Source organism: Dipodomys merriami, unplaced genomic scaffold (genome assembly GCF_024711535.1).
Source record: "Dipodomys merriami isolate MVZ:Mamm:240054 unplaced genomic scaffold, mDipMer1.0.p SCAF_6, whole genome shotgun sequence".
Taxonomy (NCBI): domain Eukaryota; kingdom Metazoa; phylum Chordata; class Mammalia; order Rodentia; family Heteromyidae; genus Dipodomys; species Dipodomys merriami.
This window is the reverse complement of record NW_027206179.1, coordinates 70,104,232-70,109,231: the sequence shown is the minus strand read 5'-3', so window position 1 is coordinate 70,109,231 and position 5,000 is coordinate 70,104,232. Positions and strand designations below refer to the sequence as shown.

At 43.3% G+C, this 5,000-nt stretch overlaps 1 long non-coding RNA gene across 1 annotated transcript in view; it reads right to left on the bottom strand.

Annotated features, from left to right (window-relative positions):
• Positions 1-473: 473 nt before the first annotated feature.
• Positions 474-5,000, bottom strand: part of LOC138813571 (uncharacterized) — a 7,218-nt gene continuing 2,691 nt past the window's right edge. Inside the window, exons 2-3 of the long non-coding RNA XR_011367852.1 lie at positions 3,530-3,980; positions 474-838 (exon numbers count right to left, since the gene is read on the bottom strand). This is a non-coding gene — a long non-coding RNA (uncharacterized lncRNA). The remainder of the gene's footprint in view (positions 839-3,529; positions 3,981-5,000) is intronic.

The following is a 5,000-nucleotide window of genomic DNA, read 5'->3' as shown; positions in this document are numbered from 1 at the left end:
AAGGCATCTCTGAGCAGTGGCTCTGTGTCGGTATTGTTATAGGAAATCCTCGGCTCCATGCACGGGAATTTAATATCCAGTCTTTCTCTCGTGAAAATGAAGGGATGTGAAGTGATAGGTCTCAACAAAAGGACCCCAATGACACCGCACTCACCACCTACCCATGAACACAGCTGAACTTCAGATTCTGCAGATATGTGATGTGGCATGAAAGGGTAGATTGTGGCTCTGGAAGAGACACGGCCTGGCTCAATCTGCAGCACTCCAGTGCCCACAGCTGGGGTATGTGCGCATGTATGTGAGAATGTAATTGTCTCAGGCTGCCATTGGCAGGGCTCCCGAGGTGTTATTGGTGCAGGGAGAAGCAAGCAGATATGGGAACTTCAAACCCAGGTAAGGTTTTTGCTCCTTTGTAAACAAATGAGCATGCTTGGGGAGGCACTCATGTTTTGTTTTATGATGTGTTTATTTTATCCTCTTTATTTGTTGTTAATAATAAATTGTTATTGTTTTTAGTGCCGGTACTGGGGTTTGAACTCAGTACTTCTTGCTCTCCCTTGCCCTGCTCACTCAAGGCTGATGCTCTTGAACCATAGCTCCCCTTCCAGCATCCCGTTGGTTAATTGGGGATCAGAGTCTCTTGGACGCTTTTTGTCCAGGTTGGCTTCCAACTGTGATCTTCCTATCTCAGACTCCTGAATAACTAGGATTGTAGGCATGAATCACCAGCAGTTGGCGAGAAGAAAGGCTTCCTTGATTGGGAACATTTTATCTTGAGATATTAGGTTGTAGATTTTTTTTTATTTTTTGTTTTGCCCAATCTGGTGCCAGGTTGTAGCTGTAAAACAGGATGGCAAAGTGATTGAAACAACATAAGCTAGATATAACAGAACATGTAGTTTTCCTGAGGTAGCTGACCTTCCTAACCTCCATTTGCAATGCATGACTATTCTAGTTTGCTCTCTATCCTTGCCACAGTTTGGTGAAATTGTCAGCTTTTTTCTTTTTCTTTAATTTCAATTTTTGGCTCCAATACTGGGGCTTGAACTCAGGACCTGGGTGCTCTCTATTAGCTTTTTTGCTCAAGGCTGATGCCTTACCACTTGAGTCACAGCTCTACTTTTAGCTTTTTGGTAGTTAATTGGAGATAAGGGTCTCACAGACTTTTCTGCTCGGTTGGCTTTGAACTGTAGTTCTCAGGTCTCAATCTCCTGAGTAGCTAGGATTGTAGCTGTGAATCATTGGCACCTGGCTTGTCAGATTTTTTTTATGTATGTGAAATACTATCAAGTGTTTTAATTTTACTTAGGACTAATTTTGATTATCTTGTGATATGCTTGATTGCCTTTCACAAATGTTTCCTTCCTTCGTTCCTTTGTTCCTTTGTTCGTTCCTTCTTCCTTCCTTCCTTCCTTCCTTCCTTCCTTCCTTCCTTCCTTCCTTCCTTCCTTCCTTCCTTCCTTCCTTCCTTCTTTCTCTTTCCTTCCCTCCTTCTGGTTTCTCTCTTTCTCTCTCTCTTTCTTTCTAACTCTAGTTAGAAAGAAACTCTAGTACTAGAGTTTGAACTCATGGCCTCATTTGTTTTTTCTTTCTGTTCATAACTAGTGCTCTGCCCCTTGAGATACATCTTCATCTTGGTATTTTTATGGTTAATTGGAGATGAAATCTTGTAAACTTTTCTGCCCAGGCTGGTTTCAAAGTGCACTGTTTAGATCCGTCTCTTCAGTAGCTAGGATTACAGGTGTGAGCCACCGTCTTACATATCTACTTTTGAGATTTTCTTCTTGGACCTTTTGCCCATTGTTTATTGGAATTATTTCTTAATATAATTGTTGTGCATATTTGTTATCCTTTATTGGATGAATGACCTGGTTACTAAAAATAAAGCAGACTTTCAGTTCTTATGAGGGGGAAATGGGATGTGGAGAAGATCAGAAAAGAGGATAGAAGAGAAGTCCAGGGTGAACAAGGCTGCCAAAATGTTGGTCCATGAGAATAGATGCAAGGAGTGTGTCCATTTTGCATACTGAGTTGTCTGGATTTGCTTAATGATTTTTTTTTTGGTGTGTGCATGTGTGTGTGTGTGTGTGTGTGTGTGTGTGTGTGTGTGTGTGTGTGCCTTTACTGGGGCTTGAACTCAGCTCCTGGACACTGTCTCTGAGTTTTTTCTGCTCAAGATTATGGCTCTACCACTTGAGCCATAGCTCTACTTCAGGCCTTTTGGTGGTTAATTGGAGCTGAGAGCCTTATAAATTTTCCTGCCTGTGCTGGCTTTGAGCCCTGATCCTTAGATCTTAGTCTCTAGCTAGAATTACAGGTGTGAGCCACTGGTGTTCAGCCAGCTTTCCTTTCTTTTGGACTTTATACACTATGCTCAACTTTTACTGCATCCATACTGAGTCTGTGTGATATCATGGGTCAATTGTCAAGTCACATTCTTTATGTATAAAATGAAGGTGTCCATAGTGGGTACTACTTTCTAGAGTCCTATCACCTAGCCTTCCTTCACCGAAGGCAGTGGTTAGATTAACCACCAGTAGTGTGAGGGGGATAGAGTCAAACTGAAAGTTACCCTAGGAACAGGAGAATGCAATGGGGTGTCCATGTCAGTGGAGGCAATGGATGGATGGTTTCCACGTTAAATTTGGAACCGCCAATTGGACGTTTCTGGCAACATCAAAATCAAGTGAAGACAAAAGGCAAAGTCTTGGAAATGGAATCATTATTGCTGGGAAAATACTCCAATGTCTACCAGTGTAATAGTGCCGACATTATACTTCCCCCACCACCTTGATCAAACCATGGATTCATGCCCAGGGTTTCAAGACTCCAGTCTTGACTGTGGTTCTTCATGTCTCTTCTACAAAGGGGATGTATAAAAAACCAATGCTCACTAATGAACTCTGCCATGTTGTAAACTTGATGATATCCAACAGTTTAACATATAAAGAAGTGAGTGAGCCAAACTGGATTCTGTTCTGTATGACTGCTCTGTGGACCATTGATTACACCCCTGTTTAAGTTTCTTTTGAGCTTAAGTTGGAGGATCTGGCTTTTTCAATATCTTACAAATCCCTCTAACAAGTGGTGCTGTGGCTCAAGTGGTAGAGCACTAGCCTTGAGCTGAAGAGCTGAGGGACAGCGCCTAGGCCCAGAGTGCAAGCCCCATGACTGACCAAAAAAAATGTTAAAACAAATCCCCTCTATGAGACACCATTTCATTTTACATTTAACATCAACCTAAGTTCCCCCCTCAGCCCCCTTTTTTTTGTTTCAATTCATTCATCCATTCAGGACACATTTTTTTTTTTAGTGCACTATATAATGAGTGCACCATATAGTGTAGGTACTCTATGTAGAGACATGAGGAAGTCTAGTGCATCTCCCTTGAATATTACTGAGGAACTCCTCTACCCCATACTCCTCAAAGGAGTACCAGACAGAGAGCACTTAACTGTGCCCTTTCTCTTCTTCCTCTGGCTGCCTCAGGGATAGGGCAGTCCTCTTAGGAGGTGCTCGCTGGACTGACCTGTAGATGTCAGATTCCATCACCTGCAGCTGGGGTCATCTTGCACCTGTGAGCCCTTTCAAAGGACATCCAGGGTCAGTCACCATGATGACGCAGGCGCCTTGGAGGTCACTCAATGAGGTCTTCTCACATTGGCACAGCTTTATCTAAAACAACTATGCATCTGTTGAAGCTGCTTTCTTCTGTTTTCTTTTTTTCCTGAACAATGCAAAGGCTGCACACACATCTTGCTTTGATGGAAATGTGGTATTGCATTTACCTGTCCCTACAGAGTAGTGTGACTATGTTTATACAGCACTAATCCAGAACACGAAGAGAAGAGAAGCTCTCAGCTCAAGGATTCCTTTTGTCCAGGGGATAGAGGCCAGTGCTTGGCTCCAATCCTTTTTAATATGGTACTATTGTATGGTTGGAACATTATTTCTGCTTATCCTCATTTGTTCGTGGTAATCTGTGAAAGTAATACAAAAATGCCTTAGATTTTCAGTTTTATGAATAAAAGCAAGCAGATATTCCACATGAGAGCGTGCCCAGTATTCTTTTATGAGATGGAAGGGGGTCCCTGTGTCCACATATATTAAGAGTGCACCTGCCTTCAATAAGCCCAAATCAGCATATGTAAGTGAACTGCATGCCAAATTCGCCTTGTAAATCAAGAATTAAAAAAAAGAAGAGGGGGGAGAGAGAGAGAGAGAGAGAGAGAGAGAGAGAGAGAGAGAGAGAGAGAGAGAGAGAGAGAGAGAGAGAGAGAGAGAGAGAGAGAGAGAGAGAGCAGGCATGTTTCTGGGCAAGGGAAAAAGTGCAGAGGTTCAATAGAGATTTGTGAGCTGCAAACGATCAGTAGAGCTGATGAAATCCTCTGAAACAAGTCTGTACACGTGTAGTCGTTTTCAGATTTTTGTATTACAGAAGAAAAATAGCCATTGCCAGTGTACAGAGGAACATTTGCTACATGCTCCAACACAGCATGGTGCTGTTAAAGAAATAAAACCCGCGTGCTCCCTCCCTCCCTCCCTCTCTCTGTCCCTCCCTCCCTCTCCCTCCCTCCCTCCCTCTCCCTCCCTCCCTCCCCCCACCCTGCCATCCTAGGAAACAGGGCAGATGGAAGCCATCCATAGAGCCCAGCAGATAATCCACCTAAAGCTGGTTAGTAAGAGATCAGATCCTGTGGACGATGTTGACTCCTTATCACCCAATCTTTTCTAGCCTGACTCAGACCCTATGTGTGATATTGGATCCCTAGCTAGAATAATGCTTTTCTGATAGTTTGGTGCGGTTTCCTTCTTCCCTCTCTCCCTCCTCCTCTTTCTCTTTCCTCTCCCCTCTTCCCTTCTTTCTCCCTCTTTTCTCTTTCTTCCTCCTTTCCCTCCCTTCTTTTCCTCCTTCTCTCCTTTTCTTTCTCCATCCCTTCTTTTCTTCCTCCCTTTTACTTTCTCTTTCTTCCCTTTCCCTCCCCTCCTCTACCTCTCCT